The 25,748-nt window shown below is 42.0% G+C and overlaps 1 long non-coding RNA gene across 3 annotated transcripts in view; it reads left to right on the plus strand.

Moving 5' to 3' along the window:
* The first annotated feature begins 19 nt into the window (after nt 1-19).
* LOC133080125 (uncharacterized) overlaps nt 20-25,748 on the plus strand; it is a 74,594-nt gene continuing 48,865 nt past the window's right edge. For 2 of the 3 annotated variants that reach the window (XR_009698406.1, XR_009698404.1), the window contains exon 1: nt 20-926. This is a non-coding gene — a long non-coding RNA (uncharacterized LOC133080125). The remainder of the gene's footprint in view (nt 927-25,748) is intronic. The other variant, XR_009698405.1, reaches the window with a different exon arrangement.

A 25,748-nucleotide genomic window follows, 5' to 3' on the forward strand; every position in this document is an offset into this window, starting at 1 on the left:
CGCCGGGGCGGAGGAGGAAGGGGAGGCTGCAGCCCCAGCCCAGCCCCAAACGCTGGGTTGGAACTTACCGAGTGTGCGTTTTAATTCTGTCTCATTCCCCGGCCGGGAGCCCAACATGGTATTTGTAAGTTGAAGAGCCTTTGAAAAGGCAAACACAGAATTGTATAATATATATTAGCTCACAGCGTAAAGATTGCATTGAACTTAAACTGACTGAACTGTAAAGAACAAAAACGACGTTTCAGGTTTTAACTCGGTTTGGCCACTTCCCCGGCCCTCATGTGCTGGGGAACTGGAGGTTGCAGTGATGAAAACAGTGAGAAGACAGTGAACATCGCTATGCACCCACACGTCCGGCCGAGAACGTTCTGACGAGAGCCAGCCGGTTTTTGGAAGGGCCGAGGTGACCCGAATTCAGGAACAGGGAGACCCGGGCATGATGGCGTCCCGCCCCAGCATGAGACCTCCCGGGGCTGTCTTTGTCCTGGCTGCTTCCTGCAGCTGGGCCTGCCTCGGGGCTGCAGCGAGGCTGGCGGTCAGCAGTGTCCCTGCCACTGGCCAAGGCAGACCCCACCGTGTCTGCTGAGAAGCAGCCCTTCCTGCGCCCAAGGTCTAGGCCTCTGGGAGGCAGCTAACCATTCACACAGCAGAGCTGATAAACGTGTCAGTGTCTGCCAGAAGCCAAGCTGGTTCCCGTATACAGATGACATATTTGCATTTTAATTGGCTCTTCTGTGGACTCTAAACCTAGTTCCAAAGGAGGACAACTCAGGCTGGGAATTTCAAATATGCAGCAGATGCTGATGGGAGAGGAGTTGCATAGCCAGACTCTTGAGAGATCTCAAGTGACAGCACCTAGGCATGGCTACTTCATCTTTTTCTTTGCATAAGGATAATTCTTCCAATGGTGAGATGTTTAATACCAGGTACAAGAAATCATCCCCCCTCCTTTTTTAAAAAAAAAATTTTGTTACATTCAGTCAACATATTTATTGAGGCTTACTCTGTGCCAGATACTGGGGCTAGTTGTTGAATATTTATAGTAGAACAAAAGAAAAATTTTAATGCAGTCTTGTAGCTCAGATACCAATATTTTGGTCAGTCCCTGCTAATTCTTCTAACCAACTGCTATTACCTCTGTTTACATGTACTGTACCAAACAAATTCATGGAAAATACCAGTTCTTGAGCGTCTGTGAATTGTTTTGGTGACTTTTTCGTACAATTGTTTAATTCCGCTCTAGTTTATTACTGCTAGTCAACAGACTTCCAGACCATTTCCTCAACTGGCAAAGTATGACAATGGAATGAAAAATAATTGTATGATTTGCGTACTCATTAGTGATAATATCTGCTATTTATTGGGTCCATGCTACATGTCAGGCACCGTGCCATATAAGTGCTTTTGTGGATTAACCCATTTAATACCCACAACAGTATGAGTAGTGTATTAATCATTTATATTTTACCAACAGTTAGTAACTTGACGATAGTTACAGAGCTCCGAAGTGATAAAGTGCTAGATTTGAACCCAAACTTGTCTCCTGCCCTGCCCTGCTTCCATGCTACCTTGTCTCTCATAAATGAACCCTACCATGAGAAGCAAATATGTACGTGGCATTTCATATTTATATTTGCTATGTTAATGTCAAATCCGAATGGCTGTCTTATCACCTGCATATCCTATAAAGCTGAGATTCTCCAGAGTTTTATTCTTGTTCCACAGCTGTTTTTCTTCTTCCACACTCTCCCTGCGTTATGACAACCTCTCTTTGGGGTTTAATTACCAGCTCTATGTGAAGACTCTCAAGTCCAGACCTGCCTTCTCTCTTGAGCTTCAGATTTACATATTCAGATACTTACAGTAAAGCCTGACATGTCACAACTGAGAACATAGTCTTCTCTCCCAAAGCTGCTCCATCTGTTATACTCCCTGCCCTAGTGAGCACGTCCATCCAGTCACCCAAGCCAGAAGCTGGAGTGTTTTTAGACTCAGGCCACTCTCCCCCAACCCCATGTGGCATGAATCAGTCCACAAGCCCTGCCAGTATTTTCTCTTAAACGTTCTGGAGTCTGTCTTCTCTGTTCCAAAACAGCTGCCACTGTCTTAATTCAAGAGCTTGTCATGTCATCTCTCTTAACACTCCTTTATAACCACACACCCTAAGAAACCGCCATCAATACCTTGGTGCATTTCCTCCTAGGCTTTTAAAATTTTACTAGCTGTGTGTCCTTGGGCAAATTTGTTAACCTCCCTGTGCCTCAATCTTCTCATCTGTAAAATGGAGATGGTAATATTACCTACTTCACAGTTTTGAGAGTTAAGTGAGTTAATGTGAGAAAAACATTTAGAACAGTGTCTGGCAACAGAGTGTCAGATACTAAGAGTAAGATATAAGTGTTAGATACTATTTTTCTACATAATAATCCCAGCTGACTGCAAAAGTGAAAGATCAAAATCTCATAAAATATAAGGGATTGGCAAAGAGCCAAAAAAATAACATCAAGTATATGTATAATCAAAATCATAAGTAAAAGTTCTGGAAAGCATTCACTTCCGAAACAAAGCTGATCCAACCACTAAAAACCCGTTCTCTTGAATCTTATTCTTGAGTTATTCAGAAAACATTGCTGCTGTGTGGTTATCTACTAAGGGTGATTTAGTCATGATTTTTTTATGTGGATATCGTTTCCTTTGAAATTTTTGAATCAACGTTTACTCTCTTGAAATATAATTTTTAAAAAATTTACATCCTGTCTTATTCCATTTTCTCATATCTCAGCAAAATGTTGTATTAACAGTTTGGCATTGGGAATTCCCTGGGGGTCCAGTGGTTAGGATTGCATGCTCTCACTGCTGAGGGTGTGGATTCAATCCCTGGTCGGGGAACTAAGATCCAGCAAGCCACACAGCTTGGCCAAAAAGAAACAACAACAACAAAAACACAATTTGGCGTTTTCATGTATTTATATCTCTTAAGGATGTATTTTTCTACACCGTTTTCTTATACTGACAGGGAAGTACATAAGCATTAGAGAGGGGAAGCAAAAATTATTACATTCTTTTGTTCAAGGAGAATAAATATAACCATTTTATATGTAAATAATTAGAATTTTGGAGTAGAACACAATATAAAATTTTGTGTCTTGCTTTTTTTCTTTCTCACGATAAAATAATATTTTCCTATGTAGATAAACTTTTCACCACATCATTGTAGGTAATTTTAACTTCATTTGGAGGGGAGTTTTTTCCTTTCCTTCTTCAGAATACATAATATTTAACAGTGCAGAAAGGTGGGCTTCTCCTGTAATTAAACTCTCATTACTCATATGGACAGTGTAGGTATATTCCCCGTGATGTTATGAATGTATCCAATTCAAAATTGTGGCCTGTTTTGGGAGACTCCATATTCACCAAAAGTTAGAACAATTCAAGTGGGTTGTCTCTGAAGTTACAGACAAACCTCTAAATTAGCTTTGAATTGGGAAGGATTCTTGCAGGATCTTGTTTCTGAATGTATATCCTGGTGAGAGTAGAAAGTAAGTGTTCCCTTCCTATAACTAAAGGGAAGCAATGTTTACTTAAAATAACAATCAAACATGACTTTAAAAAAAGAAACCCACTAATAATTTTACAACAGGAGTTTGAAGCCTATCACCACCAGAAAAACAAAACAAAAACAAAACAGAACAACAAACCAACATCCAAAATCCCAAATATTTTATCGTCCCCTAGTGTGGTTAAATCTCAAAGATGAAAAAGATTGCCATAGTCTTTTGACTCACTATTGACTGAGACCAAACAAAAAAAAGGTAAGAACAGCCTCATTGTTTAAGCAATAGGAAAGTTGCTTGTGTGCCTGTTTGTTTTGCTTTTTGGACCTTTTTGCTATTGTTGCTACAGCTCCCCCAGGCTAAGCCTAGGAATTCACCCAAAGTTATTCAGTGCTTGGGTCCTAGAGCAGGAGTTTCGGATCTTGGGATTTGTGGAGTTAAGTCTGGGATCCTGGATTGAAGAGTGTGGAATTTGCTCAGAACTTAGCTGGACAAGCATAATTTATACACACAAACATGTGCATTAATAAACTGTAGTAGATACCTTGATAGTTGTAGAACATACAGGGAAAATAATAGAGCCCAGAGGACAATTCTGGAGGCAACTCCTTTTGGCTGTGGTAGTCTTACTGGGGATGAAGTGTCTAGAAATGCCCCTGCTTTTACCCTGCTGTCTTATTTTTCACTTTTCTTCCTGATTTCACATTTTTTGTGGGGTGTTTGACAGTGTGGTATGAGCAGAACGTTAGTATCAGGTTTTCAAAGATGTATAATTTGATCTTAGTTTACAACTATACCCAGAATGGCTCAAAGTGTGGAAAATGGTGTAGCCAGTCTAGATGTTTCTACATCTATGTCTGAGCCAGAACGCTCCTGGCAGCCTATAGGAAGTTATCGTATTATATCTAAAAGGGTAAGTGGAGACCCTGTCTCCAGTGTTCTGTAGGATTCCCGGAGCTTGTTGCTGAGCTGACTCAGCTCCATCCCCTTCTCCTCTCCTCACCCCCAAACTCGGGGCACTTACACGCAGGCTCAGTCCTGGACCTTCAGGAGAAATCTGTATAAAATGGAATATTCCATGCAGTGACGGAGATTTTCCTCATATCAATCATTTTTCTCTTCCTCTGATAGAGCTTTGCATTTTCATTTTTCTGAATGTTCCTGCCTATGACCATCTGTAGAGATTATGAGGGGGAAGAAAATTATCTTTCACCGACTGCATGAAAGGCAAGGGTTCCTCTTGTCCTCCCCTCTATTCTTTGTTTGGGAAATGCTTCTGTACTCTTCTCAACTTCAGTTGTCTGACTTTGGGGGCAACTTTTTAAGTCAGTTGTTTCTTTCTCCCTTCTGTTGGAGGGTGCCAGCATTGGCTGGAATTTGAGTCCTCCTCCGGGGACCCAGAGAGTCCTGCGGACAGCTCACAAGCTATCTCTACTCGAGCTGCTGGCCCCAGCCAGTCTTGCCCTGGTGGAATGGATTTGAATGCAAGATCTTCCAACTGATACCTTTACTTGCTAACATATGGGTCATCGTTTCTTTTAGGCTGAGGAATTTCTGACTGATTTCCAACCCTCCTCCATATCATTTCTTTTTAAGTTCTTTTTTAATCTTCCATATTGTTTTACTTTCTGAATTTGTTTTTTCCTTTCTATGAAATGCATTCTCTTGGTATAATGAAAATGTTTCATTTTCTCTACTTGGTTTTAGCTTCCTTGAGGGCCATGACCTTTCTTTATCTTGGAGTCATTTTTAGGATTTTGCACATAATTGATATTCAGTAGATGTTTGTTGAATGGAATTGAATTCAGTCTTTCATCTAACTTCCCACTAGGGTATTTGAGGTAAATTGAGAAAGCAAGTGTTCCTATTACTGTCTTTACAAAAATCAAGAGAAATCAAATTCGAAAGTTTGCTAGTAGGAGAGTTCAAAGATTAAGGCAATTGTGATTGAAGCCAATAAAAAAAAAATTGTGTGATTTTGCTTATTACTTTTACCTGGAAAAATAAGTGTATTGAAGAAAACATCTCCAATGTATAGTTAGGAGTCTTCGAGACTAGCATTTAAACTAATTTCTCAGAGGCATAGAAACATTTTCAGATTCATAGCTGGAAGGGACCTTAGAGATCATACAGCGTAACCTTATTTTACAGGTGATGAAACTGATAGTTGATTCTACAAATGAGTTTCTCACATTCATGTGACTAGTTAGTAAAAGAATGAAGATGGGGCACAGTTCTGCTCATGAGGAGCCTGGCACTTTTCACATTGCACTGTAGTTCTTTTACCATGCTGTGGTTATTTGTATACATGCCATCTCCCCTCAAAGTGTCATTGGTTAATAGAAGACAGAAGCCATGTCTTTTTCATCTTGCTATTTATAGAAGATAAAAGGTGTAATAATTTGCTTGGCAAATATGGCCACCAAATAGTAGGTGCTCAATTAACTCCTTTTGAATTAATTAAATTCTTACCTGATGAAATGTGTTTCTTCTTGGCCTCATGTTCATGAGAGGCCACTTTTTATTTATTCATTAAATATTTATTGATTACCTACTATGTATCAAGTACAATGCTAGTATCAAAATGAGAGTTAAAATGAAGATCTCCTTGGGGAGTGGGAAAAAAAAAAATGAAGATCTCCTTTCAGCTTTGAGTCTATATTAAAATATTACTGTGGGTTATTAAATATCTCAATTAGAAAGGAAAGGCAGTGAATTCTCAGCTGATCTATTTCCTTTTTATAGACTTGTTTGCATTTCATAGAATTTTAGTGCTAAAGGGAACTTAAGGTTACCTAAGATCACATTTTCAGTAAATGGCAAATTTGAGGACCAGAATGAATGTCATCTCCCTCAAAATCCAGTATTCTTTCCATTACAAATAATTCCTTCCTTTCTTTTGCATTTTTGGAACAACGTATGCGTTAGTTAAACTTATGAGTGTTAATAAAATGGAGATCCATATATCTTTTCGATTAGGTATCAAATGCCTGAAGGGGGTTATGGAGAGAAAACAGGACAACTGATTCTTAACCAAAAAACAGAAAATGTCTTAGTCATCTGCTTCAAATGATAGGATATTAGAGCCGGAAGTTTTCTTAGGGACCAACTGAGCAAGCCCTGTTAGTTCCAGATGAAGATGCTGAGGCTCAGTTTCACCAAAGTCACATGGTAGGTTTCTACCAGAGGCAGGGCTAGAATCCAGGTCCCTGGACTCCTCATCCATGAGGCCAGTGTTTCCCAAACTTCAGTCATTTGAAAACTACCTTTTCAATTTGTCCAAATCCACATATCATTTATGTTAGTCTTTACTTAATATTTTTATTTGAATCAAGTGTTTTTGTTTTGTTTTGTTTTTTTGGCCATGCCTTGCCACTTGTGGGATCTTAGTTCCCCAACCCAGGATTGAACCTGGGCCCTCAGCAGTGAGAGTGCAGAGTCCTAACCTCTGGGCCACCAGGGAATTCCCTATTTTTAAAATTAAATTTTTCTAATATGTAATGTATTTTAAAACTTCTGGGCTTCCCTGGTGGCACAGTGGTTAAGAATCCACCTGCCAATGCAGGGGACATGGGTTCGAGCTCTGGTCCGGGAAGATCCCACATGCCGTGGAGCAGCTAAGCCCATGTGCTACAACTACTGAACCTGTGCGCCTAGAGCCCGTGCTCCACAACAAGAGAAGCCACCACAATAAGGAGCCTGTGCACTGCAATGAAAAGTAGCCCCCGCTTGCCACAACTAGAGACAGCCCACATGCAGCAACGAAGACCCAACACAGCCAAAAATAAATAAATTTTTTTTTTTTTAAAACTTCCATTTTACTCCTAAGAAAAAAGGTTGCCATTATCATAAATGGGAAACCAGTGTTATTTGCTATAACTAGAAGACAAACATAAAAATTAAAACTTGGGAAATATTTCTAAATTCTGCTTAATTACTCCTCTTGCTGAAGGCATGGCTCCCAAGGTTTACTCTCTTTTTAAAGAGAGAAACAACAAGTATTAGAGACTCCAAATGAGAATTACTTCTTGATGTAATTAAAGACAATTGAAAGGGAGTCACTTTCTCTCTACATATTTTTTGTCATTTTATGCGGCAGCCAAAAAATGTTTTGTATACCACCAGCAATTCAAACTCCACAATTTGGGAAACACTACCCTGACCTATAATAGCATGTATTGAAAATGCATTTTGACCCTGTACTCTCATTCTTGGGTAACACTGTATTTTATAACCATTAATTGGTTGTCATCTAACCCGTGTCTTAAAGGCATAGATTGTTATTTCTTCATCCCACAGAGGAATGAACTGAGTTCCAGAGAGGGTTGGAGAATAATCCCAGCACAGTGATAAGTTTGAGCCAGGGGCAAACAAGCCAGGCTTAAATTCCTGATAAGGATTTGGCCACCTTCCTTCCCTTGATGTGACCTGGGAATCTAGGAGTTGTGCAATCCTTGTGGCTTGCTCCAGCTGTCAAGCAAAGGGCTGAAGAGGCTGGGGCAAAGGCTGACTTTTAAACTCAGTTTGGCCCTTGCCAGGTTAGCTCATTTAATCCTGCAGCAAGTGTATCCCACATCACAGAAGGAGAAACAGTTTCAAAGAGGCTGAGTAACTTTCCCCAATTCTCACACTCCTAAGAGGCAGAGACAGAATGTGAACTCCCCTTCCTACTTCTTAAGCTCATGTGCTTCACTGACACCATGAAATTATACATTTGGAGACCTGGGTTCTAGTTTGATTTTGCCACCGTTCAGAAAATCAAAGGATCCTGAGCCATTACCATCTCTGCCTGCTTTGCCCAGTCATGGGTTTCCTTAGTTTTCTCATCGCCTCACAAAGGGACACAAGTGGATTCGTGTTGTAGGCCCCTCGTTCCCTCTCTTTTCCCTGCATAAGTACCATTCTGCCCTTATTTTATTTTGCATCATACTGTGACATGATTAGAGCAATGGCAAAATTTGAGAAATTGGTTTAAAAAATTGAAATTCCCAAATGCTGCTAAGAATCAACATAAACTAGACTAATTTTTTTCAGATGTAGAAATAATCCATGCTGAGAGATAATTTATAAATCGACTTGGCTAGCTCCTAAATCTTACCAGGAAGTCCTTTGGTGAGTGGGTGGGGAGGTGAGCGGAGGCTGAGGGGGACCTGCTTGGAGGGAGACCATTATCAGCGAGATTGAAAGGGCCTAAAGTGAGGGGAGGGGGAGGAATCTTAATAAGCAGGAATTCAGAGGGACTTGGGATGAGGAGCAAAGCGTAGGGGGGGGGGGGATAGAGAGAGGGATGGCAGGGGATGGCAGTGGGGGGACAGGAGACGACGAGGGAGGAGAGAGAGAGACAGTTTTCTTCTTTCTTCAGCTCCTTAGCCTGACTGCTCTGCCTGCAGCAGCCCCTGTGTGTATCTTAGGGTCTTTTCCCATTCCTTGAGCTGGCAGTGCCCTCAGCCAAGTAGAAGATATAGACCTAGCGCTCCTTTTTCCTCCCTTTGGGCAGCAGGTCCTCCAGCAGTCTGATGCCTTGGAGAATATCATCTTCTTTTCACATTTCAGCAGGTCATTCATAAACACTTCCTCCTTCAACTTCCATGGACGCCCCACCCTACAGTTCTCACACTGCCTCAGCCATGGCGCTGCCATCTCCATGGTCCATTGTATCATATATTTTAATGCATAAGTTTTGTAAAGTATCTGGGGAATATGGGGAAATAAGTGTTCTGTCTTCCAATTTTATTTATTGAAATATAGCCAAAAGTTAATGGACCCATATCACATGAGGAGCTAGCGAGTGACATATCCTTCTTCTCAAGGGCTTGTCTGATAACATCACTAATTTTGGATAATTCATTTACCATTTCACCCCCAACACAGCCTATTACACACACACACACAAATTCCAATCATTTTCTTTGTCAATAAATGTAAGGATTGTGGGTAGTAAATGGCGTTTTAGAAGTTGGGACCCCCTCTGATATCAATGCTTTAAAATATTTTTAAACTAGTCATTATCACCGGAGAGATTCCAATTTTATTGTTAGGCAATTTGAAAGCACAAAGAAATTCTTTTCAGAGTCGCAGAGCAGGGAATAGTGAAAGTCCTTGAGTCAGTGAATAAGCCAACAGACAAAATCTCTCATTGTTTGCCAAGCTCTTGATTTCTTCTCTTGGAAAAAGTGATTTCAAACCAAAAGTGATTTCAAACAAACGTCTCTCAAAGGGAATTAAAACTTGAGGTAGGTGAGAAGGAATTAAGAGTGTAGGTAGTCTCATAAAAGAACTTGTCTTCAGGCCCAGACAATTCCCATCCCAGGAAAGAACCTGCAAATGTGACCGTGTCGCCAGGGTAGAAACTCTTTGATGAGAAGTCAGGAAGAACAGACATTAACCGAATTTCTAACTAGTGGTGGATTTTTACCCAGAGGGGTTGATAACAGAATGAAATTGACCTAGAGAAAGGTCTCTAGGAGGGATCCCTTGGGGAATTAGGAATCAGGAAGATGAACAGTCATCAATCAGAAGGAACCATAGTCTGGAAAGTACATCATTTGGATCTGGAGTGGTGCCAGAGTTCAGTGGAAAAAGTCCAGAACTTGAAGTCTGGAATTTGAGTCTCTCTTGCTGACTATTCACATGACTTAGGGTATGCAGCCTGCTGTTTCACTCTTAGAAATGCCTGCTGAATAAAAGAGAAAGTATGTGTGAAATGCTTTATGTCTCTAGAAGGAAAAACTATGTATAAAGGCAGGATAGTAATGTAGTACTTTTCATTCAGCTCTCAGGCTTCATTGGACTCATTAGAAATTTATGTAGCTGGAATTACCAAATGATTTAAGGAATAAGCTCTGAACTATGGAGGAGCAGGCAGTTCTAAAATGGATACAAGTGAATTAGTAAGATAAAAAACCTAACTATTTTATTGCTTTGAAATAGGACTAGTGAAGCTGCTGAATATACAATTTGTTTTTCTTCTGCCAGAGTAGAACCATTTTCCATGAACTTTTCTTTATGTCTTTCTTGTTGTTTTCCTCCCAACCTTATCTTTTTTCTCTTTTAAAAAAAACTCTCATGCATTTACTCCTTTGGGGGAGGGTATTGTTAAGGGGTTAACTACCTAACTTTTTTCACCAATGCCTTGACTTAAATTAGTCCTAATATTCCCAAATTATGTTTCTATATGTGAACTTGGGTCGAAAATAATATATGCTAAGGGAAAGGTCAAATTGAGGATGTGGAAGAATTGGCAAGAAGTTGAAATCCAAGGGCTTGAGTCATGAAAAGGAAATAAATGAGGCTAAAATATAATTAAGCCGTGAGAGGAATTAAAGTTTTTTCTTAAGTGAAAATTATTGTTTATGGCCATCACTATACCAGTCCCAGAACTCAAGGCTCCTCAAGTCCATGAAACATGGCTCTGAAAGGAGCTGCTTCAATGTATTATCTTGTTTCAATAACTTCTTAAATTTTCATTCATTTAGCTCACAAGATACAGATAAGAGAAGGCAGAGAGCTGGGGAGGAGAGACACTTGTTGCCAAGATTTTCTTTTTGTAGCAAATGAGTCTTAAAGAAGGAAGAGCTCATTCTCTTATCCCTTGAAATCTTACTGTTTCATATTCCTCCCCAAACTTGACCTTCCTTTCAACTTGTATTGGAACCTCTCCAGAACTAAATTCTACTGTCCAATTCAAACGATAACCTTTCCTATTTCCTTTCTTCTTCTTCTTCTTCTTTTTTTTTTTTTAATTAATTTATTTATTTGGCTGTGCCGGGTCTTAGTTGTGGCATGCAGGATCTTTGTTGCCATGTGTGGGATCTTTAGTTGCGGCATGTGAACTCTTAGTTGTGGCACGCAGGATCTATTTCCCTAACCAGGGATTGAACCCAGTCTCCCTGCATTGGGAGCACAGAGGCTTAACCACTGGACCACCAGGGAAGTCCACTGTTTCCTTTCTTTTTGCCTGCCCTATTACAAATAAGTGGCACAGAACTTGGCTTTTTATTAAAACTTTCTTGTAACAATGCTTTTTTTTTTTAATTAATTAATTAATTTATTTTTGGCTGCTCTGGGTCTTTGTTGCTGTGCACGGGCTTTCTCTAGTTGTGGTGAGCGGGGGCTACTCTTCGTTGCGGTGCACGAGCTTCTCATTGTGGTGGGTTCTCTTGTTGCGGAGCACGGGCTTCACTAGTTGTGGCACTCGGGCTCTAGAGCGCAGGCTCAGTAGTTGTGGCACACGGGCTTAGTTGCTCCGTGGCATGTGGGATCCTCTCGGACCAGGGCTCGAACCCGTGTCCCCTGCATTGGCAGGCAGATTCTTAACCACTGCGCCACCAGGGAAGTCCCAACAATGCTTATTTTTATCAAAATATTCCATTCAACTAGTTTAGGGAGTTAAATGATGCTTAAAAAGTCTTCTACCAAAAGCAGCATCTCCTGATGCCCTTGGCTCCCGCTCATCATCACTTCCTGCCACCCAGAGGCAACTGGTCAACTGGTTAAATTGTTCTCTTCTGATGTCTACCTCCATATTTCTAAGAAGAATGTGTATATTATCTCTTTTTATTTTGTCCCAGAGCAATTTTTATAAGTTAGGCAATTGTGAAAAGCTTAAAGATGTGAACAAGCTGTTTATTTGATCAAGTTTATTGTTCTTCAAAATTCAGGCATTGAGTTTAATTCGTCTTCAAAGTACAAAATGTACATAACCAACCTGCAGTACACTATTCTGAATGATAAAGCTTTTGGAAGTGCAAACCCAAAGAAGATAATGCATTTACCCAACTGTAAAATCAATGGAATACAATCAGCCAGGATTCAATCGGAGACTCAGAACCCACAGGAACAGAAGGAGCAGAATGCACTAGGAGCTGTGTGTGTGTGTGTGTGTGTGTATGTGTGTATGTGTGTGTATGTGTGTGTGTATGTGTGTGCATGTGTGTGTATGTGTGTATGTGTGTGTGTATGTGTGTATATGTGTATGTGTGTGTATGTGTGTATGTGTGTGTATGTGTGTGCATGTGTGTGTGTGTGTGTATGTGTGTGTGTGTGTGTGTATGTGTGTGTGTGTGTGTGTGTGTGTATCATGTAAATCATATCTAATCTTACGCAATTGTGGGACCTGTTTAAGCAGTCTCTGTAAAGCTGTTGTGATCACACCTAATCCTGGAGCTTGAAGACTTCAGCAAAGACAGCCTGGAAGGGAAGATAGATATAAAGTAGGGAAAAGCAAGTACAACCTGGAACCTACAAGCATGAGCTAAAACCCCAGGAGGACAGACTGAAACCATGTCACTTCTCACTGCCTCTAACCTTGATGGTATAGATAGCCTGTGGGAGAAGCTGTCCCCTTCATTATATATCTAGCCCAGGAGTTGAAAAAGCTGGAGAATGATTCAGGGGAAGGTGGAGCAGTTGTAGGTCCAGCCACTGTCCCATGCCAACAAGGTAAGCCAGCAGATAAGCAATAATGTGAGCTACAAAGTGGTTGCTTCTTGGGGCTTCCCTTGTGGCACAGTGGTTAGGAATCCACCTGCCAATGCAGGGGATACGGGTTCGAGCCCTGGTCTGGGAAGATCCCACATGCTGCGGAGCAACTAAGCCCATGCGCCACAACTACTGAAGCCCATGCGCCACAACTACTGAAGCCCATGCGCCTTAGAGCCCGTACTCCACAGCAAGAGAAGCCACTACAATGAGAAGACTGCGCACCGCAACGAAGAGTTGCCCCCACTCACCACAACTAGAGAAAGCCCGCACACAGCAATGAAGACCCAACACAGTCAAAAATAAATAAATACATAAAGAAAATTTATAAAGAAAAAAAGTGGTTGCTTCTTTGCTTCCAAACCCCAGATCTGTGTAAAAATGTCTCTTGTAGTTCACCCTAGCCAGAAACATACAGGGAGGGAATTTTGAGTAATTATTATTATCATAATAAATAAATAGTTCAAGATTCAAGTATGCATCCTGCCCCCTTACCAAGAGAACAATGGAAAAGTCATCTAACAATCCTGGGACCATGTGTACTTTGGGAAAAATGACTTGTAAGAGGAAAAAAAGAAGAATAGTGGTATTTCATTCCTGGAAATTACCTAGAAGTCCATCATCAGGGATATTTGCCCAGCTCCTTTTCTACTGCCCAAATTAAGATAACTGCTGGATAAACCGAGGTTTCTAAAATTGTATTCCCTAAATTTTTAATAAAAGATAGCAGAGCTAGGCTTTTACTTCAGAGCCTTTTCATTTTCAATCACCACCTTATTTAAAAGAAAACAAACAAAAGGCCTCCAAATGAATCATCTCTGTAGTAATCTGATTTATTTTCTTACCTCTTGGCATTTAGGTGAATTGTGGTTTTACTTTTTTTTAAAGTAGGTAGGCTTAAGTTTCTCTGTTATCACAGTGGAATTTAAGAATTGCTGTTTACACTGTTTAACAAGCAAGAACAATGCATACTGTTCAGTAGAGGGTAGGTGAAGCTGGACACGTATTAAATTTTGAGTATTAAGAAAAGTGCTATGGTGGAGCCAAGAAAGTTAATGTTTTTAGATGAACAAACTGTTTCCATTTAGTATAACTCTCTCTCTCTTTTTTTTTTTTTCAGGGAAAGTCATATAAAAGGAAGGACTATACCTAAATTTTAAATTTTAATTATAAATTAAGTTTAGGTCTCCCTTTTTTCTCCTAAGCTATTCATAGATGAAGTTCATCATTCTTTCCACTGTACGACATGGGATATAAGCAACAGAACAGAAAAAGCCCCCCAAAACAAAAACCATTGTATCTGTTTCTCCCCAGCTTTCTCCATGTCAACAAAAGTTAGGAAACAAAAGATAGTCATAAAAATCTCCACTACAGGAAAACTCGTCCAAAATAAATTATGTCTTTTTAAAATAAATTTATTTATTTTTTATTTATTTATTATTTTTGGTTGCGTTGGGTCTTTGTTGCTGTGCGCAGGCTTTCTCTAGTTGTGGCGAGCAGGGCTACTCTTCTTTGCGGTGTGTGGGCTTCTCATTGCAGTGGCTTCTCTTGTTGCAGAGCACAGGCTCTAGGCAGCGGGCTTTCAGTAGTTGTGGCTCGCGGGCTTCAGTAGTTGTTGCTCGCAGGCTCTATAGCGCAGGCTCAGTAGTTGTGGCACACGGGCTTAGTTGTTCCGCGGCATATGGGATCTTCCCGGACCAGGGCTCGAACTTGTGTTCCCTGCATTGGCAGGCGGATCCTTAACCACTGAGCCACCAGGGAAGCCCCATAAATTATGTCTTTATAAAAATGAACTTAGGGGCTTCCCTGGTGGCGCAGTGGTTGAGAATCTGCCTGCCAGTGCAGGGGACACAGGTTCAAGCCCTGGTCTGGGAAAATCCCACATGCCGCGGAGCGACTGGGCCCGTGAGCCACAGCTACTGAGCCTGCGGGTCTGGAGCCTGTGCTCCACAACAAGAGAGGCCGCGATGGTGAGAGGCCCGCGCACCGCGATGAAGAGTGGCCCCCACTTGCCGCAACTAGGGAAAGCCCTAGCACAGAAACGGAGACCCAACACAGCCATAAATAAATAAATTAATTAATTAATTAAAAAAAAAAAATGAACTTAGTAGAAGTTGATCATATCAAACACAAAAAGCAAGCAAAATTGTAAACCATATAAAGGAAATCAACCTAACTTATAAAATGGCATTCAACCAGTCCAATACTTTGTATAAAAATTGAATAACTTGAAGAATTACAGTGATTGTGTCACAAAGGTAGAGGTAAGATGTTTAAATTACAGGAAGTTTTAAAAATAATTTGTGTCACAAAGGTAGAGGTAAGATGTTTAAATTACAGGAAGTTTTAAAAATAATTTGTGTCACAAAGGTAGAGGTAAGATGTTTAAATTACAGGAAGTTTTAAAAATAATTTTTAAGTGTTTCTGCTTCGGGCAAATAGGAGTTATCAAACCCCTTTCACAGACTTCTCTGGATCCTAAGGTATGCCCATTTTTCTTGCCTTCCTGGTTTTTGGGGGGTTCTGGCAAAGCTCAGCCGCATAGCTCAGTTTCTCGGTGAGCTCATCTTTCTGTGTTATGGGTATTGCCTCAATCATTCTATGCCTCAGTCATTCTGCAGACCTCACATCTCTGAGAGTGTTTCTACTTTTTACAATGAATACCATAGGGTCTTCGTCTTTGTTTGGGGGGGGGGCGGGTGTGGTGGTGGTGGAGATTTCCTCCACCATTTCTTTACTATGTGGGTTTTCTAGATTCAGCAAGATTGTCATAAGAACCAATGTCTTCATTTATCCATGTACTATACACCTACCTTATGGAGTATGAGGCCCATTAACTGCAAAGATTTCTATAGACGTATAGATTTAATGAACTCACCTTCCAAAGGCACTGTATGTGCCCCTATTTGTTAAAAGTGGTTGAAAATTAGAAGTGTTTCTGTAATTTTTTTTATTTCGCAATGCCTCAAAGAGTGCATATGAGTTTTTAAAAGCCAATTTTTTTTAAATAAATTTATTTATTTTATTTATTTATTTTTGGCTGTATTGGGTCTTCGCTGCTGCGCGTGGGCTTTCCTCTAGTTGCGGCGAGCAGGGGCTACTCTTCGTTGTGGTGCGCGGGCTTCTCACTGCGGTGGCTTCTCTTGTTGCGGAGCACGGGCTCTAGGCGCGTGGGCTTCAGTAGTTGTGGCTCGCGGGCTCTAGAGCGCAGGCTCAGTAGTTGTGGCGCACGGGCTTAGTTGCTCCGCGGCATGTGGGATCTTCCCGGGCCAGGGCTCAAACCCATTTCCCCTGCGTTGGCAGGCGGATTCGCAACCACTGTGCCACCAGGGAAGCCCTAAAAGCCAAATTTAATAAGCAAATTGGTTGTATTATTAAATAGCAAAGGATGCTATAATTTCACTGTGAACTAGAAAACATACCACCAATAAAATTTCTGAATATCCCAGAAATATTGACCTATAATCTTACAAATATCCTACAGAAGCTTAGCACGTCTCTCCATGACCTCCAAGCTTTCAAAGATCAGAGCAGTTTGCAGGTGGGGTCTCAGTAGCAAGATGTCAAGGTCACCTAGGGGATTAATACCCGGAGCTGGACTCCTAGGCTAGCTAGCCTGCCCTGCTTTCTTCAGGCAATAAAAGCCAAAATGATAGTCTCATTTAGTTGGGCTTCAGGGGAGGGAGGGAGAGTAGGGAAGCACTCAGGGAAAACCTACAAATTCTACCATAGCCAGAATTTCCATTTATTCCTACTTGGAAAAAAAAAAAAAAGACAAAAGAGTAGCAAACACTTTCTCCATATGTTTCTCCATTGGTTCATTGTGCTCACTAAAACCAACTCTGTTTGCAATTCTGATCCAGGATGCAGTGAATCAGCAAATTGTTTTCTTTTTAATTTGTGGTAATACTCAGTTGCTTTGACATAAGCAGTGCCTTATACACTGACCATATTTCGCCATGATACAAGCAACATCTTTCTCTGCTCTGAAGCTTTAGACTTCCTGAGCCGACTTTTCTAACGCAAGATGTACTTCTCAAGGGGAACATGCTGTGTAATCATGTTTAAATACTTGCACTGGCACCTTTAAAATGTGGTGCTGTCTTTAGGGCCTTTGTGGATGAAGGCTTGGAAAACCAAGACAACACCACTGTGGTTCTCACTAGTATTCCCTTGTTATGATGAACAAAAGTTTCAATGTATAGAGCAAGGCATAGATACAAAGGTGAGCAAATTTGGATGTCAATTTTAAGTAAATTATTTAGGTAGTTGTAAAACGAGACCCTCTTTTTCTCCTCCATTATTGCATTAGTTTGAAAGCATCTGAATTCCCAAGCTAAGAAACTGTTGGCTAGAGATTGCCTCTGTTGCCACAGTCTTCCCAGTAAATACTGGTGGGAGCTAGGAACAAAGCTTAATAAAAGCTTTCTTGTATGTTCTCTGCTGCCCTGGCATAGCATTAAATGGGTATGGATGGTCTTTCAACAATAGCCCACACTGAAGCAAAAAGTAACCCTGAGCTAACCCCTTCTACTACTAGCTAACCCCATCCACTGCCTCAAAAAGTTACTAAAGAATATAACAAAAGAAACGAAAGGATGAAGATACTAACAGGAGTCACAACACCCTCTCCCCTGCAAATTTAACCGTCCAACCTCCTCAACCAACCGCAAAGTTGGCTGTGTTATTTTGCAAAGTAGTCTGTGTTAGACCAACAGGTAATCCCTCTGTAGTTATTTCTGATTTAGGAAATAAGCATTTGTGTTTATTTTGTGGCCATAGAGAATCCTCAAGCTGTAGCCTCAAAGGTTAAAGCCAGATAGAGCTGAAAGAAATGCTTTTAAAAGCTGTCCTTCAGGAGGCAGCCCTAGATCAGCTACATTTTGTAGGACAGCTTCCACATGACCTCAGTGAGAGTATCAGAAATCTTCTTAGTGCAATGCGATCTCTTCTGTGTGCAACTGGCCCTTTGCTTTGTGGTTTGAGCTTCAGCAGAATTCCATATGGCTGATGGTAAAGCAGAGAAGAATCCCAGGAGGGCCAAGAAAAGGTGGATTCCTGTTGCAAAAAGCTGCCTAGCAGTTTCCGGTCCATTATGTTCATCAACATCTGAAAATCCCTGACAGCCAGCCATGGATATGTGGGAATGGCTGCTGCCCAGTCAACCAGGAATCCCTCAGCACAGAAGCTCTTGAAGGGGCAAAAAGCATCTCAAAACACTTAAGTGGACACACTTGCCATGCGTGGAGACTTAGGACTCTCGTTAAGGCCACAATGGCCAATGGTGGTATAATTTGACACAAACCTCTAACTAGGCAGAAGAACAATGGGAAAGCTGTCTGAAATAGGCCTGGATTCCTTGTTACCTCATGCTCAAGATGCCAACATGGCTCACATGTCTGGGACCTGGGCTGGCATGGCTGGAGCAGCTAGGCGCTGGGCAACATGACTGCCTCTCTCCACATGCCTCGCTTGGGCTTGCTCACAACATAGCTGTTTCAGGAGAGCTGGATTTCTTACACGGTGGCTGACTTGCCCCAGGGCAAGCATTTCAAGAGAAGTGCGAAGCTTCTTATGACCTGTCCTTGAAAATCCCAGAACTTCACTTCTGCCAAATTCTATTGTTTAAGAAGACATGAAGCCCAACCCAGATTTAAGGGGAGAGGAATTCAAGAATGCCTCCTGAGGGGAGAGGAGCATGTGAGGTGGGAGATATTGTGTAGCCATCTTTGAAAAACACAATCTTCTGCATCTCAGGACTCCAAATTTTCTAACAACTGTCTAGTATTAGTGATTCTAGTGCACTGTATTTCTGTAAGAAAAACGCTAAATTTTGCTCTTGGTAATTCTATTTGGACAAGTTGGAAATTGATTAAGCTTTTCAACTAACCAAACTTCTGAATTTGAGTTTTAACCACATTTAAATGTTACTATGATTTCAAAGAGGCTATTGATTTTGAAGTAGTGGACTTTGGTCGAGTTGACTTAAAAAACAAAAAACAACACTATTTGGATTTTAACTGTGATATAGACATTATAGTAATAGATCATTGGTGATCTACTGACTATTTCTATTCTTTCTTTTTTTTTTTTTTTGGCTGCATTGGGTCTTCATTGCTGTGCTCCGGCTTTCTCTAGTTATGTTGAGCAGGGGCTACTCTTCGTTGCGGTGCACGGGCTTCTCATTGCAGTGGCTTCTCTTGTTGCGGAGCACGGGCTCTAGGTGCGTGGGCTTCGGTAGTTGTGGCACACGGCCTCAGTAGTTGTGGCTCGTGGGCTTAGCTGCTCCACAGCAAGTGGGATCTTCCCAGAGCAGGGATCAAACCCGTGTCCCCTGCATTGGCAGGTGGATTCTCAACCACTGCGCCACCAGGGAAGTCCACCTATTTCTATTCTTGAGGACAAATTCAATGTATGCCATCATTAAAACGTAAAAAAAGAAATGAGGGCAAGGTAAGTACAGATAAAGCAGCACCCAGAAAATCTTCTAAGAATAATTAGAGACAACTTGACTAAGACCCAATAAGACTCAATACGCTCAACATCCATTGTTGAACTTGGAAGGATGAGCCCAAGAGAAATCTAAGTTATTATAGCCAATCTCCTTCTTGTCATCTTTTAGGATCCAGTCAGCAGAATGGGACTTGCATCTAGAAAGAAGCACAGTCACCAGTATAGAACAAAGACCAGGAGTAGGAGTGGATGGGTGGGGAGGAGGACTGAACCTTCTCTATATGAGCACAAATAGAGAAGGGTCAGTCTGGAGGGCAGTCATCAAATTATCAGGGTCTCCCAGGAGACAGGTAATGCAAAACAATAGAACCCCTGGCTGGGACATAACAGGATGTCCGTGAAGGCAGGCAACAAACCAGTTAGACACTAAGGGGTCCCCAGACAGTAAGAACGCCACAAAGGCCCAAGATTCAGGAGTAGGGGTGGTGGCGCTTGTATCCCCAAGAGAGAGTAAACACACAAAAGCAAAGGACACAGTTCTTTGAAACAAAACAGAATCAATACCAGTTCTGTTCTCTTCTGCCTGAGGTTATGACTAGTCCTGGGAGCAGAGGCAGAGCTGAGGTGAAGATCAGCTGGTTAGATGTGGGAGTCCTAGGAAGCCTGTTTAAGGGAAGGAACTAAGCTTATTTGGTCAGAAGTGAACACACTGACTCTCAAAGTTGAGTGTGTCTCAGAATAGCCTAATAGGGTTGTTAAAAGTCACCCTTTGAACTCCACTCCCAAAGACTGTGGGTCAGTATGTTGGGGTGCAGTTCAGGAATCTGCATTTTTATAACCACCCCAAGTGATTCTGCTGGCCCACATTCTGAGAATGATGGAAGTACAATCCTTTCCACTTGACCGCAGGCTCAGGGATCACAAGGACAGCTGGGTTAAGGTTTTAGCCCACAAATAGAACAGTTAGAATTTGAGAGGACTTAAGAGGGCCTTCAACAAAACCGAGCTTAGTGAATAATTAGTCAGAAATGATCCTATTTCAGAAGTTTTGCTTTTAAACAACTGCAGCAGAGCTGTAACTGCCACATCAGAGGTTTGAAATGTAACTAGGAACATTTTGCATCATTTAAAAATGTCAAGCATTTGAGAAGTTTCCCGGCCTGATTTTAAAAGCTGCACGTTTGAGAATAAAGATAGTTTTTCCCCTTAAAGTAAAAATAACCCTTGTTGACTGTAGAAACTTTAAAATTTAGATAAGCAAAAATAATATTTTTAAAGACCCATAATCCCACCACCCAGAGATAACCACAATTAACCCCTTTGTATGTATCTTTCCAGCCTTTGCCTAGACAAATACACTCATATATGGGCTTGTTTTTCCTCCCCTTTGTTTTGATAAATGGGATAGTATTGTACTTTCCTGGGTAGTGGTGGTGGTTTTTAAAGTTTTTGTTTTAGAACCAGGCTCTGAGTTTACTCTCTAGCCCTTCTAGACCCTGTGGCCTTCCATCTCTACTTCCCTCTGTATCTTGGCTTCTTTCCTCTCTGTCTGTTGAGCGGTTGTTACTTTGTGACCAAAACTGGGTGTTCTACAAATTACCGATAGATGCGGCAACATGCAGAAATCTCACAGGCATTGTGCCAAATGATAGAACCCAGGTGCAGAGGAATACATGCTGTGTGATCCCATTTGTACCAAATTCTAGGAAAGGCCCAACTCATCTGTAGCGGCAGAAAATAGATGAGTGTTTGCCTAGGTATGGTTTGAAGGAGTTGATTACAAAGGGGCATGAGGGAACTTTGAGGGATAATTTAAATATTCTATATCTTGATTATGGTGGTAATTTCATGGGCGTGTACATTTGTCAAAACTCTTTGAATTTAAGTTGGGTGTGTTTTATTGTACGTAAATTATGCCTCAACAAAGTTGATTTACCCTACGCTAATTTATTATTCAAAATTCTAAGAGGGGGATTCTTACTGGCTCAGTTTGTGTCATATATCCACTGTGAGTCCTATCAGCCAAGGCTGGAGGGCCACTGTAAGAGACAGAGATTGGGGTAGATTCCCAGCTCACAACAAGCCTCCCTTCTCCAAAAATAGCCCTGAGACTCAGGAGTGGACCCCAGTGGTCATGCCTGGGCTGTGGGACTCAGTCCACCTGTCACAGCTGGCTGATGCAGGGTGGACACATGACACAAGTCAGGCTAGTCCTCCCCCAGGAGTTTTCAAATGGGAACTTTGGAGAGAGAACCAGCATCTGGCTGGTGGAGACCTCTTTGGATGTGAGGCCCAGGTGCTGCCAGTAAGCAGGTCTGCTATCTTAGAAAACAGAGTCAACATGCAGAGAAGTGCAAGACAGAGCAAAGTACTGGTAGAAAGGATCTCTCTGCAGTCAAGTGGGTGTGGAATAGGAATAATTTCAAACACCAAAACTCTAAATGCACAGAGTCAACCATCCATTAGCTTTCCTCTTCCGGGACTAGAGAAAATTCCAGGGATGAGGCTTGATCTGAGTAGTTTATCAGAATTGCCAGAAGCAGGTATAAGTGGTATAAGCAGGTATAAAAGGGGAACCTCCACAGCCAGAGGAGCAAATGTAGGCATGTGATCTAAGCAACCAGTGGGAGATCAGACATAGGAGGGAGTTAAATTGTGCTTTCCGTGCCTATTTACTGAGCACCGGCTGTGTCCCCGAAACTGTTCTAGGTGCTGGCAATATAGCAGCGGGTGAGGCAGATGAGGGCTCTGCTATCATGAAGCTTTCATTGTACTGGAGGGAGTAAGGCAATAAACAAACAAGAAACAGACACATGGAAATTCTAGATAGAGACACATTCAATGAAAACATAAACACAAGGAGGTAATAGAAAGTGGCTTCAGCAGAGAGCTAGCCATCTTAGACAGAGGGGTCAAGAAAGGCTTAGCAATAGAGGTAGCATTTGAGTTGACAGAAGGAGGAGCCCCAAGCAGCAGGACCAGTTTCCACAAATGCCCTGAGGAGCTCAAAGGTGTTTGAGAAAGTCCACAGGGGTGGAGTGAAACCAGCAAGGAGAGCAGAAGCAGGTGATGTCTGATGGGGAGGGGCCAGACTACACGGGTGAGGGGTTTGGTTTATGCTAAGGATGACGGGAAGACATTGGAATATTAAGAGAAAGTTTCCATTTGTAAAAGTTCCTGCTGGCTATTCTGCTGAACATGGAATGTAGGAGAGCAAAAATGGCAGTAGGGGGACCAGATAAGAGATCACAATAGTAAGTCCTGTTGGACACAAGTAGACAAGTAAAGATTTGGGATATGCATGACATCAGGAGTTGAAAACAACAACAACAACAACAAAAAACAGGTGTTGGACAAGAGTTTAAATGTGTAGACCAGTGGTCCCCAACCTTTTTGGCACCAGTTTCGTGGAAGACAATTTTTCTATGGACGGAGGGGGAGGGGGGATGGTTCAGGCGGTAATGCGAGCGATGGGGAGCGATGGGGAGCGGCAGATGAAGCTTTGCTTGCTTACCTGCCGCTCACCTCCTGCTGTGCGACCCGGTTCCTAACAGGCCGCGGACCGGTACCGGTCCGTGGCCTGGGGGTTTGGGACCCCTGGTGTAGACTATGAACAAAGCAAGGTCATATGACATGTAAGAGCCAACTTAAAACAGAATGTATCTTGCCCAGCAGGCTTGGGGTGTCTGAGTCATACTGCTGCCCTCAGTGCCCAGAGGCCCACGTGAGGCTCTGCTGCTGAAGTGGGGGAACCCCTCCTCCATTTTTTGTCACATTTCAATGTCACCCAGACATCAAAACAATGAGGTCTGTGCCCTGATGTTTCAGATTTCTTAGGGACAACAGCTCTTTCAGCATCTTTGGAAGCCCCGCTCTCCCTAGCGCTCAGAGGGCAGTGTTGACTCCCCTCCCAAGACCCGCTCTGCTGGCATGGGCAAAGGTCATGCTCCTTCTTCAACAGCTCTGTACAAATGGAGCCCCAAGAACAGACTCCTTCGGAGCCCCTACTTGCACTATCCCACCTGCATGGCCACATATGTCTAAATAGCCCAGTGGTGGACACAGTTAGGTTCAAGCCAAGACTGCTACAGAAGTATTATTTTAAATCTCCCTAATTAATCTCCTCTAACATGTTCAAATATTAAGACCTTATTAACAAAAATGATTTGGATAATCCAAGCTCGAAATAAGTACTTAACCAGCAATATCCCTAATCTGAGCTTTCTGTTGGACTTTTGAACATTTTCCTCCAGTTTTGAAAAACAGAGAGACAAACCAAGTAACGGCAAATAAGACACGCTGTTGTCATCTCTAGGCTACACATGAGTACTAAACTGAGTGCCCAGACACCCAGATGTCAGTCCTCAGAGGTCAATCTCTTCCCACCAAAGTTCACTCTTTTCACTCTTTCCAATTTCGGAGCCAACTCTAATAGATGGATTATAGTTCAATAGCCTCAGCTTACTCGGGTTTAGACTGTTAGGAATTAATTCACCTACTCTTCTAGTCAAGGATCTGTTGGTTGCTAGAATCAAAGACTTATACCTGGAAAAACTAAACATGGGTTAGGAGAAGAGCAGCAACTGAGGCTGCTCTCTCACCTTCTCTTTCTCAGCTGCCCCCCCCACCCCGCCCCCTTGCGCGTGTGCGTATCTCCTCCATTCCTCTCCCACTTTCTTTTCTGGCCAACTTCCTCTGCTTAGTCAGTGTCTCCATTGCCTCATACTTTAGGCCTGCACATCGCCTGTTAGGGCCACCCAACCTTAATTCTTTATAACTTGCCAGAACACCTACCTCCCTGCCCTTAACCAACCTAAACCCCCCAGAGAGGAATCTGATGGCCCAGCTTATATATTCCAGCTAGGCCACAAGTCAGGTCACTGACCAGACCGTGAATGAGCTGCCTTTGGACCTGAGATGTATCTCTGATTATATGGGTTATAACCAGGGGGCTCAGGGTCACACGGTTTATGACATGATCACTCCAGTGCAACTGGATCTAGGGACAGCAGTCCCCCAGAAGAGAGAGTGCGTGGGCAGACATCCTAAAATGTCTTTTGGTACATCCTCCCCACTCTGGGGCCCAGTGGCCCTGTCATCACATTGGGTTCCTATGCTGCTACCTGAGTGCCCTTGCTGTCAGTGAAACCCAGGACAAAGTACTCCCATGGGTGTCCCTCCCCAAGCATCTAGCTGATCCGGAGTCACCATCCTCCCCCTCTTCCTCACCTTTCCTCTGATTGTCTCAGTCCAGAGTTAGAGAAGTGCTTCTCACACCCTAATGGGCATACCTGTGAACTGGGGATTAAAATGCATATTCTTATTCAGTCAGTCTGGGGTGGGACCTGAGATTTTGCATTTCGAACAAGCTTCCAGGGAGCACCAATGCTTCTGCTCCCAGGACCTCACTTGAAATAGCAAGGTGTCGTAGAACTCAGCCTGTTTCCAGCTCTTTAGTTCTTACTGGGTTTTGTTCTTAATTTGTTGTTTGGAAGGCCCCAGCCCTGGTTCAGTAGGAGAGCATCACACTGAAAAGGCAAATTATGTGACAGCTAGAACCTGATGGTCAAGAGACTTGAAATAAATCATCTTTTAGGTGTAAGGTGGTGGAAGAAATGATATTTCTTAGAATTCTAGAAGAACTCCTCCTCAAGAGATAAGCTGAGTGCAGAAGATCGCACCATGATCCCTGGGGAAGCTCTGATTAGAGTCACCCCTGACATTTGCAGGCCCTGGGACTAACGCACTCACAGAGGCCCACACACGCTATGCCTAAATGTTACAAATCATAGATCAGGTGAACACACTGCTAAATAAAATGTGTTCCACTCTCCAGTCTTGACAACTGTATCTTTGAAATGGCAATATTTAAAAATACATGTAAAGCTGTAGTTTTATATGCCCAAATCAGTGAATTATCAAAGGTTACCAAGAATAACTGTTGGAACTCTTGTCTTGCTGTTCAGTTGATGGGTCAGGGATGTTTGGGAGAGTAATAAAATAAAGCAAGCATACTTTGTAAGTTATTCTATATTTATTTCATGAAATTTATTTTTTGTACTTTGTACCTTCATTTCAGCAAAACTATAACAAAATTGTGATAATCAACGGTTGACAGTAATGAGCTAAATGATTAAAAAAATATGTTCTTATTGTATCCAAAGTGTAAAAAATTTGAATGTAATTTATCAAAATATAAATTAAGGGGAATTCCCTGGCAGTCCAATGGTTAGGGCTCTGTGTACTTCCACTGCAGGGGGC

Source organism: Eubalaena glacialis, chromosome 19 (genome assembly GCF_028564815.1).
Source record: "Eubalaena glacialis isolate mEubGla1 chromosome 19, mEubGla1.1.hap2.+ XY, whole genome shotgun sequence".
NCBI lineage: Eukaryota > Metazoa > Chordata > Mammalia > Artiodactyla > Balaenidae > Eubalaena > Eubalaena glacialis.